The following is a 17,107-nucleotide window of genomic DNA, read 5'->3' as shown; positions in this document are numbered from 1 at the left end:
CTATTGCGATAGATCAGTGCGAGGCCGCCTCTTCTGCCCGAAGACCAAATGAATGAATTAATAACAATAAAATAATAATAATAATTCTATTTATATAGCACTTTTTTAAAACAATGCCACAAAGTGCTTCACAAAAAAATAAAACCAGACGATTTATTTCGAACATGTAAACAAGCAGGATATAACATACAGATAATCCATTGCCAATAGTCTGAAGAGACCAACAAATCCACACATCAAACTCAGCGAGCAGATCTCCACATACATCAGATTACCTGTTACATGTTGGAAGAGGAGTAGGCGGAAGAGTAGGAGGACGTATACACTTAATACCGAGGTTTGCAGGTGTCAACAAATCCTGGTGAAGTTGCTGAATTTAGCTGTAGAAAGTCATTCTGTGACTGCCAGGTTTCCGTGAGACATAAATAGTCCAGTTTGTGTCTGAGATGAAGTCATTGACCAGAGGGGCTTTGTTGGTGATAGATCGGATATTGCAGAGGACAAACTTGTGACAGGTCGTGCGCGTATAAACAGCTGATTTAATTAGCGGAGTTAGCACGCTGTGGTCTACATGCCGGTCACGTCGTAATATGTCGTGTGGATGAGACGCTCGGTGCCTAATAATAGTCTGCATGGATGAATCTCCCGGTGAAAGGGTTAATGACAGATGAGGCCAGTGGGGGGAGATATCGGACAGAACCTATAGGGTGCCACCATAGGTGGAAACGGAGGTTCCTGGAGGGAAGTGTGGGATCTAAACAGCCAGGCACTTGGAGAAGACTGCACGGCGTTTCAAGTTGTACATATCAAGTTATGTCCACGATTCCATCCGTCCGCTCGTCATCATCATAACTGTGGACGTACCTTGACATGGACAACTTGAAACTGTTCACCCGTTTGCTGGTGGGTGCCGGTGAAAGTTTGTCGACAGTTGTGTGCATGTTGTTGACATTTATCCGTGGTAACTCTTGCAGGCATCGCGAAAAATATGCCATTGTCAACAGCGCACGCCAACAAACAGGAAACTGGTATGACCGCTGCAGTAGAAACCGGAAGTCAGTAGACTACAGTTATGCACTGTCTATTCTCCAGTCAGGCGCCATTATACTACAGTTGATGTTAGATCCAATGGGGTGTAGGCACAGAAGTAGACGTGATTGGTTGTTAAGTTAGGGTTTAAACTCTTTTTGAATGTCCATTGTTAGCAAGCGTTAACGTTAGCTATCGTTACGGTACGATCTGGCAGTGTTAAGGTCAGTTGTAAGCGAGCTAGCTAAATGTTTCAGTGCGCATCGTCTGTTTCAAGTCAGTGCGCTTCGAGGTTCCGCGCTATCTATTGGCCGACGCAACAGCCAATCGCGGCTACTTCCGTGTCTACACCCCATTGGATCTAGCATCAGCCTTATACTACTACAGGAGAACAGGGCGCAACGAGATGACGTAATTAATACATTGTGGTGTAGGGGAGCTCAATCAGGAGTCGTGACAACTTTCTCTTTCGGCTACACAACGTGCACCATTTATTCCTTCAACCTAACAACAACAACAAAAACCCGCGCACCGGAAGTGTGTCACTGTAAACCCGAACCGAGAAAACAGCAGCTGTAAACAAACGTTCCTACCAGCTCAATAAGGAGAATTATGTATCCCCATAACCACTACACACGTCCCCCCAGAATTCGCCTTAATAGGAAAAGTCAGTGTGGCGAGGGGGGCGGATCTCTCTGCCCCAACGGCTCCGCTGAACAGGAGCTGGGGGCTGGTTAACCGCAGGCAAAGCAGCAGAGTCCTCACAGCTGAACCGGGGGAAAGGGAGGGGCCGGGGAAGCAGGGGGCGGCTCGCCGGGGGAGGGGGCAGGGCCGGGGGGCGCCCCCGCCGTGGGGGCAGAGCCAGACCAACAGGGCGGTCTAAGTCCAGGTGATCAGGCTTGAGGCGGTCCACAGAAACCCGCTCCAGCCTGCTGCCAACCTCCACCACAACGCGCTTATCTCCAGTGTCCCGTACCCGAAACGGGCCGTCGTAGGGTGGCTGCAGGGGAGCGCGGTGCGCGTCGTGACGGATGAAAACATATTCCGCCGACCGCAGCTCCGTGGGGACATAGGACTGAGAGCCGCCATGCTGAGACGTGGGGACCGGTGCAAAAGCCCTGGCTTCCTCCTGCAGCGCAGTCCTTTGGCAGCTGGCGGACCAGGGAGCTGTGGCGGTGGGAAGGAAATCCCCCGGGACCCGAAGTGGCTGTCCGTAGACCAGTTCGGCGGATGAGGACTGGAGGTTCTCCTTGGGGGCCGTCTTGAGCCCAAGCATGACCCAAGGCAGTTTGTCGACCCAGCGGTCGTCCTTGAGGGTAGCCCGCAATGTGGCCTTCATCGAGCGATGGAACCTCTCGACCAATCCATTAGCTCGAAGGTGATACGCTGTGGTGCGATGGAGCCTCACCCCTTGTTGTAATGGTGAAGGAATAAATGGTGCACGTTGTGTAGCCGAAAGAGAAAGTTGTCACGACTCCTGCTTGAGCTCCTCTACACTGGTGACCCTGACGTTTGTCTCTTGGTAGTTATCAGAGACAATCTTTCAGACGAACATGGTTGACGAAATCAACGCGGTTTCTCTCAAATTGCCAGAGTTCTGGGAGTCATCGGCAACGACGTGGTTCGCCCAGGCGGAAGCGCAGTTTGCTATCCGCAAGATAACGGATGATGCTACTAAATACTACGACGTGGTATACCTTTCACGGTACCTGAGAGGAGGTTCGACCACGTGAATGTGGACCTGGTAGGCCCCCCCCTCCCGTGGTTTCACATACCTGCTCACCATGGTCGACAGGACCACGCGATGGCCAGAGGCCGTCCCGCTTTCGTCCACGACAGCGCCTGAGGTTGCCCAAGTGTTCATGGGAACCTGGGTCGCCCGCTTTGGCACCCCATCTGACCTCTCCTCGGACAGAGGGCCGTAGTTCACGTCAGCGCTCTGGGAGGAGATCGCCGCGGGTTTAGGGGTGAGGCTCCATCGCACCACAGCGTATCACCCTCGAGCTAATGGATTGGTTGAGACGTTCCATCGCTCGATGAAGGCCGCATTGCGGGCTACCCTCAAGGACGACCGCTGGGTCGACAAACTGCCTTGGGTCACGCTTGGGCTCAGGACGGCCCCCAAGGAGGACCTCCAGTCCTCATCCGCCGAACTGGTCTACGGACAGCCACTTCGGGTCCCGGGGGATTTCCTTCCCCGCCACAGCTCCCTGGTCCGCCAGCTGCCAAAGGACTGCGCTGCAGAAGGAAGCCAGGGCTTTTGCACCGGTCCCCACTTCTCAGCATGGCGGCTCTCAGTCCTATGTCCCCACGGAGCTGCGGTCGGCGGAGTATGTTTTCATCCGTCACGACGCGCACCGCGCTCCCCTGCAGCCACCCTACGACGGCCCGTTTCGGGTACGGGACACTGGAGATAAGCACTTTGTGGTGGAGGTTGGCAGCAGGCTGGAGCGGGTTTCTGTGGACCGCCTCAAGCCTGCTCACCTGGACTTAGACGACCCTGTTAGTCTGGCCCTGTCTCCACGGCGGGGGCGCCCCCCGGCCCTGCCCCCCTCCCCCGGCGAGCCGCCCCCTTCTTCCCCAGCCCCTCCCTTTCCCCGGTCCAGCTGTGAGGACTCTGCTGCTTTGCCTGCGGTTAACCAACCCCCAGCTCCTGTTCAGCGGAGCCGTTGGGGCAGAGAGATCCGCCCCCCTCGCCACACTGACTTTTCCTATTAAGGCGAATTCTGGGGGGACGTGTGTAGTGGTTATGGGGATACATCATTCCCCTTATTGAGCTGGTAGGAACGTTTGTTTACAGCTGCTGTTTCCTCGGTTCGGGTTTACAGTGACACACTTCCGGTGCGCGGGTTTTTGTTGTTGTTGTAATGGTGAAGGAATAAATGGTGCACGTTGTGTAGCCGAAAGAGAAAGTTGTCACGACTCCTGATTGAGCTCCTCTACAAGGGAGAATAATGGTGTCCTTTGATGCAGGAAAACTGTATAAAAATAGCTGATTTATTGACCTGCGACCTCGTTACGCTAAGCCTTAAGCTGCGTGTGCTGAGCCTCGGTGGCGGTACAATATGTCAGTGGAGGATCCGGGAGGATTTCCCCAAGTACTGTAGAAGTCCTAAAGACGACGCCCATGAATTCGTCCATGGACTCTGTGCATAACTGTAGTCCACTGACTTCCGGTTTTTACTGCAGTAGCCATAGCAGTTTCCTGTTTGTTGGCGTGTGCTATTGCCAATGACATATTTTTCGCGATGCCTGCAAGATTTACCACGGATAAATGTTAACCACATGCACACACCTGTCCACACACTTTCACCTGCACCTCCCAGCGAACGGGTGAACAGTTTCAAGTTGTACATCATGAAGTTATGTCCACAGTTATGAGGACGGTGAGTATCATCCTCATAATGCAGTGGAAGTTTGTGGACAGGTGTGTGCATGTGGTTGACATTTATCCATGGTAAATCTTGCACGCATCGCGAAAAATATGTCATTGTCAATAGCACGCGCCAACAAACAGGAAACTGGTAGGAGCGCTGCAGTAGAAACCGGAAGTCAGTGGACTACAGTTATGCGCGGAAGCCATTCTTCTTGAGGCAGATATCTTGGTGGGACGAGCCTCTGTTTTCAACCATTAGAATGTAAAGTTAATTTATATCTCGTTCTTTCTTCTGCGTTGTGTAGCATCTCGTTAGGGATGTGAGTGGTTAGTGTTAGTGAGAGCAATGATAATGCATAGCGCATATGCATACATGGCCTGTGGGGCACTAACTACTCAGTCCTTCTGGGAAGTGGGGGTGGGGGTGATGGGGGGGTGCATTCCCCGCCTCTCTGCCTCCCCACTGTAATGGTAACCCGATGCCGGAGTGTTTGATCTGGTTGGAGCATTCTATTTTAAAAAGGATGACAAGACCTTCTACTATCCCGTTGTCAGATTAGTATGAGGACCCGGCATGGCGGCTCGTGGAGACTCTGTTATGATGCTGCACGAACCTGTTCCTCTTCTTCTGTCTTTGGTTGGTTGGCTTGTTTTCGCTGGACAGCGGACGGCCACGGGGGACATTGTGATGGCGACAGTGGAGTTCTTTGAGGTCCTAGGGATAAGGGGTGCCGTACACTGTCCCTTATGGTTTCTGGTACTTACTTGTTTTGGAGACTGTAATGTGCCTGTAAAACCTCTCTGGCGCTCAACAGTCACGTGATGCACGACAACTCAAACGGACTTGACTGCTTCAGGTAAATCCAGTGTCCAACGCAAATCCATTTGACTCCAGAGGATTCATCAAAGGCCAGTTTTCTTGACTCAGGTGGCCGTTAGGGCCTACACACCTGAATCACTTTGTCAAAAATGTTCCAGTTATTTGGTTCTTGAGGTCAGACTATTAAGTGACATGCACTATGAAGGAAACCCCTTTGAATCTGCTGGTAAATCCTGCTACGGCTCTGTACCTAAAGGTCATTTTAGAGATACATTTGATTAAACTTAAAGGCTGGAAAACTGAGGATAAGGTTCAGGTTCCAGTATATATAATAATATAATAATAATAATATAGATATATTTAGATACATAGATACATACATACACACATACACACATACATACATAGATAGATAGATAGATAGATAGATAGATAGATAGATAGATAGATAGATAGATAGATAGATAGATAGATAGATAGATAGATAGATAGATAGATAGATAGATAGATAGATATAGTAAAAAAAAATGACAATCCTGAACAAAACCTGTTCATTGTCAGAAGTATTGGATTTGTGTTTGAGCAACAAATGCATTAGTGTTCCAAAGGGAACACCTTTCTTACCAAACTAAATCATTCAGACAGGCTCAGCCGTCGACTGGCGGTGCTGACACTGGTGTGTATGTGCACGCAGGCCTCGTGTAGCTGCACCCTCGCTAACTGTGCTCTGACAAAGTGCAGAGGCGGCTTGTGTACTTCTTCCAGGGTGTGCTGTTTGCATTAGGCCGCATGATTAGCACATGGGGCTTTTATACACCCCAATAAACACACACACACACACACACACACACACACACACACACACGATATCTGCTTGCAGTTGCACAAGCACATAACCAAATGCACACTCATTTCTCAGGTGTATATGCACATTTGTGTACATGTGTTTATGCACATGTGAATATTCTGGGATAAATACGCCCAGCATAGGTGTGTATTTGTTTGCACAGTTGAACATGTCAGTGGGTGTGTGTCTGTCTGTCTTCAGTTGTGTGTCACCTCGTGTCGCTGTGTGTGCATGCGTGCATGCCCCGGTCTGCTTGCGGGTGTCCGGCAGTCGACGACGGCGCGGCCGCCTGAAGCGCCTCAGCGCTACATATACTTTACACTGTGCTGGGTGTCAGCTCTGTGGGGAGCGAGGTGAGGAAACAGGGAAATAGGGAGACCGTGTTTCTCCCTTTTCCACACCTCCCTCTCTGGCCTTCAGCTCACACCATGCTCCTCTGCTGAGAATGTGCACGAGGCCTCTGCCGAGCCTGCCGAGACCACTTTGTGGCTAATTGTAAATGTTAAGAGGCCAGCTTTAAGGGCCAGAGAACCAAACGTCTGGGGGTGGGGGTCATGGGTCGGCGGTATGAGCGCTATTTGGGGGAATACGAAAATATGTGTTGCTTGCAAAGAAATGCAGTTGTGATGCAGGATGGACTCACAAGCGTGGTTAGATGTCATGTAAAAGATGTAAAAGACGGGCATCGGTAGCTGGTAGACACAGATGAAGCTGAAGAAGAAGTTCTTTACTTCTAACAGACAGGAAGTCTTCAGCTGTGTCCATGCCGCCAGAATCTTCCTAAAGGAAATCCAAATGGAACTGGAAATTAACCGTCAGTAATTTGTACTGTTGGAAACCAGGCACATTTTCCAAGGCAGAGGAGACTCGAGAGCGGTTCAAGGAGCAGTTAAAGGAGCGGTTCGAGGAGCGGTTCGAGGAGTGGTTCGAGGGCAACAGGGAGGGCGTTTTGTCGACGGCCTCGTCTGAAACCGCCACAGACGCCTCTCGACAGAAGGCCACATCTGTGATCGTGTCACGTTATTAACGACTGTTCCTATTCACCGACCTAAACAAAGAGGTGGGCTGTGTTCAGGGGGGTGGAGGGGAGAGGTTCTCCTGGGCAGTTGTCCAGAGGTTCTCCTGGGTGGTTCTCCAGAGGTTCTCCTGGGCAGCCCACACAGGAGCTCCTCGCCTGCAGGAGATCCTTTGAAATACTTCCAAAGCCCACAACGATTTTCTGATCTCTAACTGCTTTGCATGAAGGCTGCTCTGCACAGCTCCTGATGGACGGTGAGCAGTTTGGGGCGAGGCACAACTAGCTGCTAAACACCATCATGATAGGTGGAGGAGCATTGTTGATGTCTTATGCCCCTTAAGGGGCAACGTGCATGAGAAAGTAATAAATCTTTGGTCACACAAGTAAAAGTATTTATGACCCCTGGAGTGAAAGTGGAGGGGCTGATAAACATCAGACCAACGCAAATAAGGAAGGGGAACAGCAGTCACAGAGACACAGGTTGTTTGTATAGCTGTGTTGTATAGCTGTGTAGTATAGCTGTGTTGTGTAGCTGTGTAGTATAGCTGTGTAGTATAGCTGTGTAGTAGAGCTGTGTTGTATAGCTGTGTAGTATAGCTGTGTAGTAGAGCTGTGTTGTATACCTGTGTAGTATAGCTGTGTAGTATAGCTGTGTTGTATAGCCGTATAGTATAGCTGTGTTGTATAGCTGTGTAGTATAGCTGTGTAGTATAGCTGTGTTGTATAGCTGTGTAGTATAGCTGTGTAGTATAGCTGTGTTGTATAGCTGTTTAGTATAGCTGTGTTGTATTGCTGTTTAGTATAGCTGTGTAGTATAACTGTGTTGTATAACTTTGTAGTATAGCTGTGTTGTATAACTGTGTAGTATAGTTGTGTAGTATAGCTGTGTTGTATAACTGTGTAGTATAGCTATGTTGTATAGCTGTGTAGTATAACTGTGTTGTATAACTGTTGTATAACTGTAGTATAGCTATGTTGTATAGCTGTGTAGTATAACTGTGTTGTATAACTGTGTTGTATAGCTGTGTAGTATACCTGTGTTGTATAGCTGAGTAGTATAGCTGTGTTGTATAGCTGTGTAGTATAGCTGTGTATTATAGCCGTGTTGTATAACTGTGTAGTATAGCTCTGTTGTAAAGCTGTGTTGTATAGCTGTGTTGAATAACTATGTTGTATAGCTGTGTAGTATAGCTGTGTAGTTTGGCTGTGTTGTATAACTGTGTTGTATAGCTGTGTTGTATAGCTGTGTAGTATAGCTGTGTAGTATAGCTGTGTTGTATAGCTGTGTTATATATCTGTGTTGTATAGCTGTGTAGTAGAGCTGTGTTGTATAACTTTGTAGTATAGATGTGTTGTATAGCTGTGTAGTATAGCTGTGCAGTATAGCTGTGTTGCATAACTTTGTAATATAGCTGCGTTGTATAGCTGTTTAGTATAGCTGTGTCATATAGCTGTGTTGTATAGCTGTGTAGTATAGCTGTGTTGTATTACTGTGTTGTATAGCTGTGTAGTATAGCTGTGTAGTATAGTTGTGTAGTATAGCTGTGGTGTATAGCTGTGTAGTATAACTGTGTTGTATAACTGTGTTGTATAACTGTGTTGTATAGCTGTGTAGTATACCTGTGTTGTATAGCTGAGTAGTATAGCTGTGTTGTATAGCTGTGTAGTATAGCTGTGTAGTATAGCTGTGTATTATAGCCGTGTTGTATAACTGTGTAGTATAGCTCTGTTGTAAAGCTGTGTTGTATAGCTGTGTTGTATAGCTGTGTTGAATAACTATGTTGTATAGCTGTGTATTATAGCTGTGTAGTTTGGCTGTGTTGTATAACTGTGTTGTATAGCTGTGTTGTATAGCTGTGTAGTATAGCTGTGTAGTATAGCTGTGTTGTATAGCTGTGTTATATATCTGTGTTGTATAGCTGTGTAGTAGAGCTGTGTTGTATAACTTTGTAGTATAGATGTGTTGTATAGCTGTGTAGTATAGCTGTGCAGTATAGCTGTGTTGCATAACTTTGTAATATAGCTGCGTTGTATAGCTGTTTAGTATAGCTGTGTCATATAGCTGTGTTGTATAGCTGTGTAGTATAGCTGTGTTGTATTACTGTGTTGTATAGCTGTGTAGTATAGCTGTGTAGTATAGTTGTGTAGTATAGCTGTGGTGTATAGCTGTGTAGTATAACTGAGCTGTATAACTGTGTTGTATAACTTTGTTGTATAGCTGTGTAGTATACCTGTGTTGTATAGCTGAGTAGTATAGCTGTGTTGTATAGCTGTGTAGTATAGCTGTGTAGTATAGCTGTGTATTATAGCCGTGTTGTATAACTGTGTAGTATAGCTCTGTTGTAAAGCTGTGTTGTATAGCTGTGTTGTATAGCTGTGTTGAATAACTATGTTGTATAGCTGTGTAGTATAGCTGTGTAGTTTGGCTGTGTTGTATAACTGTGTTGTATAGCTGTGTTGTATAGCTGTGTAGTATAGCTGTGTAGTATAGCTGTGTTGTATAGCTGTGTTATATATCTGTGTTGTATAGCTGTGTAGTAGAGCTGTGTTGTATAACTTTGTAGTATAGATGTGTTGTATATCTGTGTAGTACAGCTGTGCAGTATAGCTGTGTTGCATAACTTTGTAATATAGCTGCGTTGTATAGCTGTTTAGTATAGCTGTGTCATATAGCTGTGTTGTATAGCTGTGTAGTATAGCTGTGTTGTATTACTGTGTTGTATAGCTGTGTAGTATAGCTGTGTAGTATAGTTGTGTAGTATAGCTGTGGTGTATAGCTGTGTTATATATCTGTGTTGTATAGCTGTGTAGCATAGCTGTATAGTATAGTTGTGTAGTATAGCTGTGTGGTATGGCTATGTAGTATAGCTGTGTTGTATAGTTGTGTAGTATAGCTTTGTTGTATGGCTGTGTTGTATAACTGTGTTGTATAGCTGTGTTGTATAGCTATGTAGTATAGCTGTGTTGTATAGCTGTGTAGTATAGCTGTGTTGTATAGCTGTGTAGTATACCTGTGTAGTATAGCTGTGTAGTATAGCTGTGTTGTTTAACTGTGTAGTATAGCTGTGTAGTAGAGCTGTGTAATATAGCTTTGCTGTATAGCTGTGTAGTATAACTGTGCAGTATAGCTGTGTTGTATAGCCGTGTAGTATAGCCGTGTTGTATAACTGTGTAGTATAGCTGTGTTGTAAAGCTGTGTTGTATAGCTGTGTTGTATAGCTGTGTTGAATAACTATGTTGTATAGCTGTGTAGTATAGCTGTGTAGTTTGGCTGTGTTGTATAACTGTGTTGTATAGCTGTGTAGTATACCTGTGTAGTATAGCTGTGTAGTATAGCTGTGTATTATAACCGTGTTGTATAACTGTGTAGTATAGCTCTGTTGTAAAGCTGTGTTGTATAGCTGTGTTGTATAGCTGTGTGGAATAACTATGTTGTATAGCTGTGTAGTATAGCTGTGTAGTTTGGCTGTGTTGTATAACTGTGTTGTATAGCTGTGTTGTATAGCTGTGTAGTATAGCTGTGTAGTATAGCTGTGTTGTATAGCTGTGTTATATATCTGTGTTGTATAGCTGTGTAGTAGAGCTGTGTTGTATAACTTTGTAGTATAGATGTGTAGTATAGCTGTGTTGTATAGCTGTGTTATATATCTGTGTTGTATAGCTGTGTAGTAGAGCTGTGTTGTATAACTTTGTAGTATAGATGTGTTGTATAGCTGTGTAGTATAGCTGTGTAGTATAGCTGTGCAGTATAGCTGTGTTGCATAACTTTGTAATATAGCTGCGTTGTATAGCTGTTTAGTATAGCTGTGTCATATAGCTGTGTTGTATAGCTGTGTAGTATAGCTGTGTTGTATAGCTGTGTAGTATAGCTGTGTAGTATAGTTGTGTAGTATAGCTGTGGTGTATAGCTGTGTTATATATCTGTGTTGTATAGCTGTGTAGTATAGCTGTGTAGTATAGTTGTATAGTATAGCCGTGTTGTATAACTGTGTAGTATAGCTCTGTTGTTTAACTGTGTAGTATAGCTGTGTTGTATAACTGTGTAGTATAGCTATGTAGTATAGCTGTGTAGTATAGCTGTGTTGAATAGCTGTGTAGTATAGCTGTGTTGTATAGCTGTGTTGAATAGCTGTGTAGTATATCTGTGTAGTATAGCTGTGTTGAATAGCTGTGTAGTATAGCTGTGTAGTATAGCTGTGTTGAATAGCTGTGTAGTATAGCTGTGTAGTATAGCTGTGTTGAATAGCTGTGTAGTATAGCTGTGTAGTATAGCTGTGTTGAATAGCTGTGTAGTATAGCTGTGTAGTATGGCTGTGTAGTATAGCTGTGTTGTATAGCTGTGTTGAATAGCTGTGTAGTATAGCTGTGTAGTATACCTGTGTTGAATAGCTGTGTAGTACAGCTGTGTTGAATAGCTGTGTAGAATAGCTGTGTAGTATGGCTGTGTAGTATAGCTGTGATGTTTAACTGTGTTGTATACCTGTGTTGTATAGCTGTGCAGTATAGCTGTGTTGTATAGCTGTGTAGTATAGCTGTGTTGTATAGCCGTGTAGTATAGCCGTGTAGTATAGCTGTGTTGTATAGCTGTGTAGTATAGCTGTGTTGTATAGCTGTGTTGTATAACTGTGTTGTATACCCGTGATGTATAGTTGTGTAGTATAGCTGTTTTTTATAGCTTTGTTGTATAGCTGTGTAGTATAGCTGTGTTGTTTCACTGTGTAGTATAGTATAGCTGTGTAGTATAGCTGTGTAGTATAGCTTTGTTGTATAGCTGTGTAGTATAGCTGTGTTGTTTAACTGTGTAGTATAGCTGTGTTGTATAGCTGTGTAGTATAGCTGTGTTGTATAGCTGTGTAGTATAGCTGTGTAGTATAGCTATGTAGTATAGCTGTGTAGTATAGCTGTGTTGTATAGCTGTTTAGTATAGCTGTGTTGTATAGCTGTGTAGTATAGCTGTGTTGTATAGCTGTGTAGTATAGCTTTGTTGTATAGCTGTGTAGTATAGCTGTGTTGTTTAACTGTGTAGTATAGCTGTGTTGTATAGCTGTGTAGTATAGCTGTGTAGTATAGCTGTGTTGTATAGCTATGTAGTATAGCTCTGTAGTATAGCTGTGTTGTATAGCTGTGTAGTATAGCTGTGTAGTATACCTGTGTTGAATAGCTGTGTAGTATAGCTGTGTTGAATAGCTGTGTAGTATAGCTGTGTTGAATAGCTGTGTAGTATAGCTGTGTAGTATACCTGTGTTGAATAGCTGTGTAGTATAGCTGTGTAGTATAGCTGTGTAGAATAGCTGTGTAGTATAGCTGTGTTGAATAGCTGTGTAGAATAGCTGTGTAGTATGGCTGTGTAGTATAGCTGTGATGTTTAACTGTGTTGTATACCTGTGTTGTATAGCTGTGCAGTATAGCTGTGTTGTATAGCTGTGTAGTGTAGCTGTGTTGTATAGCCGTGTAGTATAGCCGTGTAGTATAGCTGTGTTGTATAGCTGTGTAGTATAGCTGTGTTGTATAGCTGTGTTGTATAACTGTGTTGTATACCCGTGATGTATAGTTGTGTAGTATAGCTGTGTTTTATAGCTGTGTAGTATAGCTGTGTAGTATAGCTGTGTTGTTTCACTGTGTAGTATAGTATAGCTGTGTAGTATAGCTGTGTAGTATAGCTTTGTTGTATAGCTGTGTAGTATAGCTGTGTTGTTTAACTGTGTAGTATAGCTGTGTTGTATAGCTGTGTAGTATAGCTGTGTTGTATAGCTGTGTAGTATAGCTGTGTAGTATAGCTATGTAGTATAGCTGTGTAGTATAGCTGTGTTGTATAGCTGTGTTGTATAGCTGTGTAGTATAGCTGTGTTGTATAGCTGTGTAGTATAGCTTTGTTGTATAGCTGTGTAGTATAGCTGTGTTGTTTAACTGTGTAGTATAGCTGTGTTGTATAGCTGTGTAGTATAGCTGTGTAGTATAGCTGTGTTGTATAGCTATGTAGTATAGCTCTGTAGTATAGCTGTGTTGTATAGCTGTGTAGTATAGCTGTGTAGTATACCTGTGTTGAATAGCTGTGTAGTATAGCTGTGTTGAATAGCTGTGTAGTATAGCTGTGTTGAATAGCTGTGTAGTATAGCTGTGTAGTATACCTGTGTTGAATAGCTGTGTAGTATAGCTGTGTAGTATAGCTGTGTAGAATAGCTGTGTAGTATAGCTGTGTAGTATAGCTGTGTAGTATAGCTGTGATGTGTAACTGTGTTGTATACCTGTGTTGTATAGCTGTGCAGTTTAGCTGTGTTGTATAGCTGTGTTGTATAGCCGTGTAGTATAGCCGTGTTGTATAGCTGTGTAGTATAGCTGTGTTGTATAGCTGTGTTGTATAGCTGTGTAGTATAGCTGTGTTGTATAGCTGTGTTGTATAACTGTGTTGTATACCCGTGTTGTATAGCTGTGTAGTATAGCTGTTTTATAGCTTTGTTGTATAGCTGTGTAGTATAGCTGTGTAGTATAACTGTGTTGTTTAACTGTGTAGTATAGTATAGCTGTGTAGTATTGCCGTGTAGTATAGCTTTGTTGTATAGCTGTGCAGTATAGCTGTGTAGTATAGCTTTGTAGTATAGCTGTGTTTTATAGCTTTGTTGTATAGCTGTGTTGTTTAACTGTGTAGTATAGTATAGCTGTGTGTTATAGTTGTTTAGTATAGCTTTGTTGTATAGCTGTGTAGTATAGCTGTGTAGTATAGTTGTTTAGTATAGCTTTGTAGTATAGCTTTGTTGTATAGCTGTGTAGTATAGCTGTGTGTTATAGTTGTGTAGTATAGCTGTGTAGTATAGCTGTGTGTTATAGTTGTGGTAGTGGTCATTACAGTACGACACATCAACACCAGTCACTTTTTATCCTAACAAAGACTTTGTGTGTGTGTGTGTGTGTGTGTGTGTGTGTGTGTGTGTGTGTGTGTGTGTGTGTGTGTGTGTGTGTGTGTGTGTGTGTGTGTGTGTTTGCAAGTCAATGTCCTCGATACATATTTCAAAATAACAACAATGCAATCAGAAGGTAAAAGTTTTGCTTTCTGTGATGTATGTACAATTATGTTGGCTGATTTATGAACACTATATAGATATACCATTAAACTATATATATACATTATATTGTGCATACTCTACTCTACTCTACTCTACTACTATACTATATTATACCACACACGAAACTATACTACATTATACTGTACTATACTATACACTCTACTCTACCCTACTGTACTCTACTATATCATAATATACTATACTACTATATTATATTATATTATATTATACACTATACTATACCATACACGAAACTATACTATATTATACTATACACTCTACTATACTATATACTCTACTGTACCCTACTATACTATATCATAATATAGTATTATACTACTATATTATATCATATGATCCTATACACTATACTATACCATACACAAAACTATACTATATTATACTATACTATACACTCTATTATATTGTACTATATTATATCATATCCTGTTATACTATACTATATTATACTACTATACTATGCTATATCATACTATGCTATACTATACTATACCATACTACATTATATTATACAATAGTGTACACTTTACTATACTATACTGACTATACCATACTATACTGTACACCCTATTATACTATACTATACTGACTATACCATACTATATTATACTATACGATACTGTACACTACACTATACTATACCATACTATACTATACACCCTATTATAGTATACTATATTACTATAGTATGATACACTACACTGTATTATACTATATTATACTATACGCTATACTATACTAAATTATACTATACTGTACACTAAGTTCAATTATACTATACACTAGAATATACTATACAATAGTTTAGAATAGTTTAAACTATTCTATTCTATACTATAAACCATACTATATTGTATTATAATATACTATACTATTCACTAAACTATAGTATACTATACAATAGAGAGAGTAAATGGTATATAAATAGATGACAATAAAAAGCTAAGAAGAAGAAGAAGAGGAAGCACAAGGGAGAAGAAGAAAAAGCCAAGAAGAGCTCAGAAGTTCCCCTCCAGCTCACGCGTGTGTGCATGTGGAGGTGAAGCGACCGAGCGGTCTGAGCAGAGTCTGGGACTGACACCCTCCGCAAGACACCGTCAGGCCGAGCACCATGAGCCCCAGCCCTTCCTCTGAGCAGAGTCTGGGACTGACACCCTCCGCAAGACACCGTCAGGCCAAGCACCATGAGCCCCAGCCCTTCCTCTGAACAGAGTCTGGGACTGACACCCTCAGCAAGACACCGTCAGGCCGAGCACCATGAGCCCCAGCCCTTCCTCTGAGCAGAGTCTGGGACTGACACCCTCCGCAAGACACCGTCAGGCCAAGCACCATGAGCCCCAGCCCTTCCTCTGAACAGAGTCTGGGACTGACACCCTCCGCAAGACACCGTCAGGCCAAGCACCATGAGCCCCAGCCCTTCCTCTGAACAGAGTCTGGGACTGACACCCTCCGCAAGACACCGTCAGGCCGAGCACCATGAGCCCCAGCCCTTCCTCTGAACAGAGTCTGGGACTGACACCCTCCGCAAGACACCGTCAGGCCGAGCACCATGAGCCCCAGCCCTTCCTCTGAACAGAGTCTGGGACCAACACCCTCCGCAAGACACCGTCAGGCCGAGCACCATGAGCCCCAGCCCTTCCTCTGAACAGAGTCTGGGACTGACACCCTCAGCAAGACACCGTCAGGCCAAGCACCATGAGCCCCAGCCCTTCCTCTGAACAGAGTCTGGGACTGACACCCTCAGCAAGACACCGTCAGGCCAAGCACCATGAGCCCCAGCCCTTCCTCTGAACAGAGTCTGGGACTGACACCCTCCGCAAGACACCGTCAGGCCGAGCACCATGAGCCCCAGCCCTTCCCCATCAGGCAGCTGGTGCTCCTATACTGGGACGGGTTCAGACGAACCCAGGTGATACAGATCCGGCCCCCCTCCAGCCAGCCATAAGTGGATGGAGTTCCAGCTTGTGTGATGTGAGAGTACTACACCTCTGTATTGTAGCCTTCCTCCGCCCGCCCGCCCAGGACAAAACCAGCGGGAGGGTTTTACAGGTACTCTGTAGGCGAGGGTTGTGTAGGAGCGCTTACCTCCTCCAGGATCCTGTCTATCCGCTGCAGAATGACGGGCTCCACCTGTTCCAGAGACATCCAGTCGGAGAGCTTCGTGTCTCGGTGCTTCTCCAGACTCACGATGCGGGACTGCAGCTCCGACGTCCGCAGGAAAACCAGAAGGCAAATTCCAAGAGAAAGCAGAGTTACAGCGATGCAAAGCGTGACGCCCGACACGTCTCTCCAGCTCCTGCAGAGAGACCTCTTGCAAGGCTGCTGCTGCTGGGCGCCACAAAGCCTCCCCGCATACGCGTCCCCGGCAAGTCCGCACCTGGAGTCCTCTTCCATGTTTGCCATGTGCCTCTGCTGGATTCACTTCTCCGCTGCGAAATCCAACTGTTCATGAAGAGAAAGCTGGCGAAATAACCGAGGTGGGGAAATATCCAGGGGTCTGCAGGGTTTCTTTCAGCCGGGGGGGAAATTAAAGCCGTCCTTCTTTCCAAATCCACTCCTGTGAGTTCTTCAGAACAGGTTTCTATATCAGACTTGTGACACGGGACCTTCTGCTTAGTTCCCGTCAGTCAGACCAGTCCGCTTCATAAAGGATCTCTAGCCGCTCCAGTTCAGCTGACTCGCAGCTCTGGACCATGCATGGGATGCGACTCTTCAAAGCGACTCTGCCGTCTTTTCCAAATCCAACTCTTCTCTCTCTCTCCCCCCTCTCTCCCCCCCCCTCTCTCTCTCTCCCTCCCTCTCTCTCTCTCCCCCCTCTCTCTCCCCCCCCTCGCTCTCTCCCTCCCTCTCTCTCTCCCTCTCTCGCCCCCCCCCCTCTCTCTCTCTCTCTCTCTCCTCTCTCTCTCTCTCTCTCTCTCTGTCTTTCTCTCTCTCT

This window comes from Lampris incognitus, chromosome 13 (genome assembly GCF_029633865.1).
Source record: "Lampris incognitus isolate fLamInc1 chromosome 13, fLamInc1.hap2, whole genome shotgun sequence".
NCBI lineage: Eukaryota > Metazoa > Chordata > Actinopteri > Lampriformes > Lampridae > Lampris > Lampris incognitus.
Note: the sequence above shows the minus strand (reverse complement) of the source record.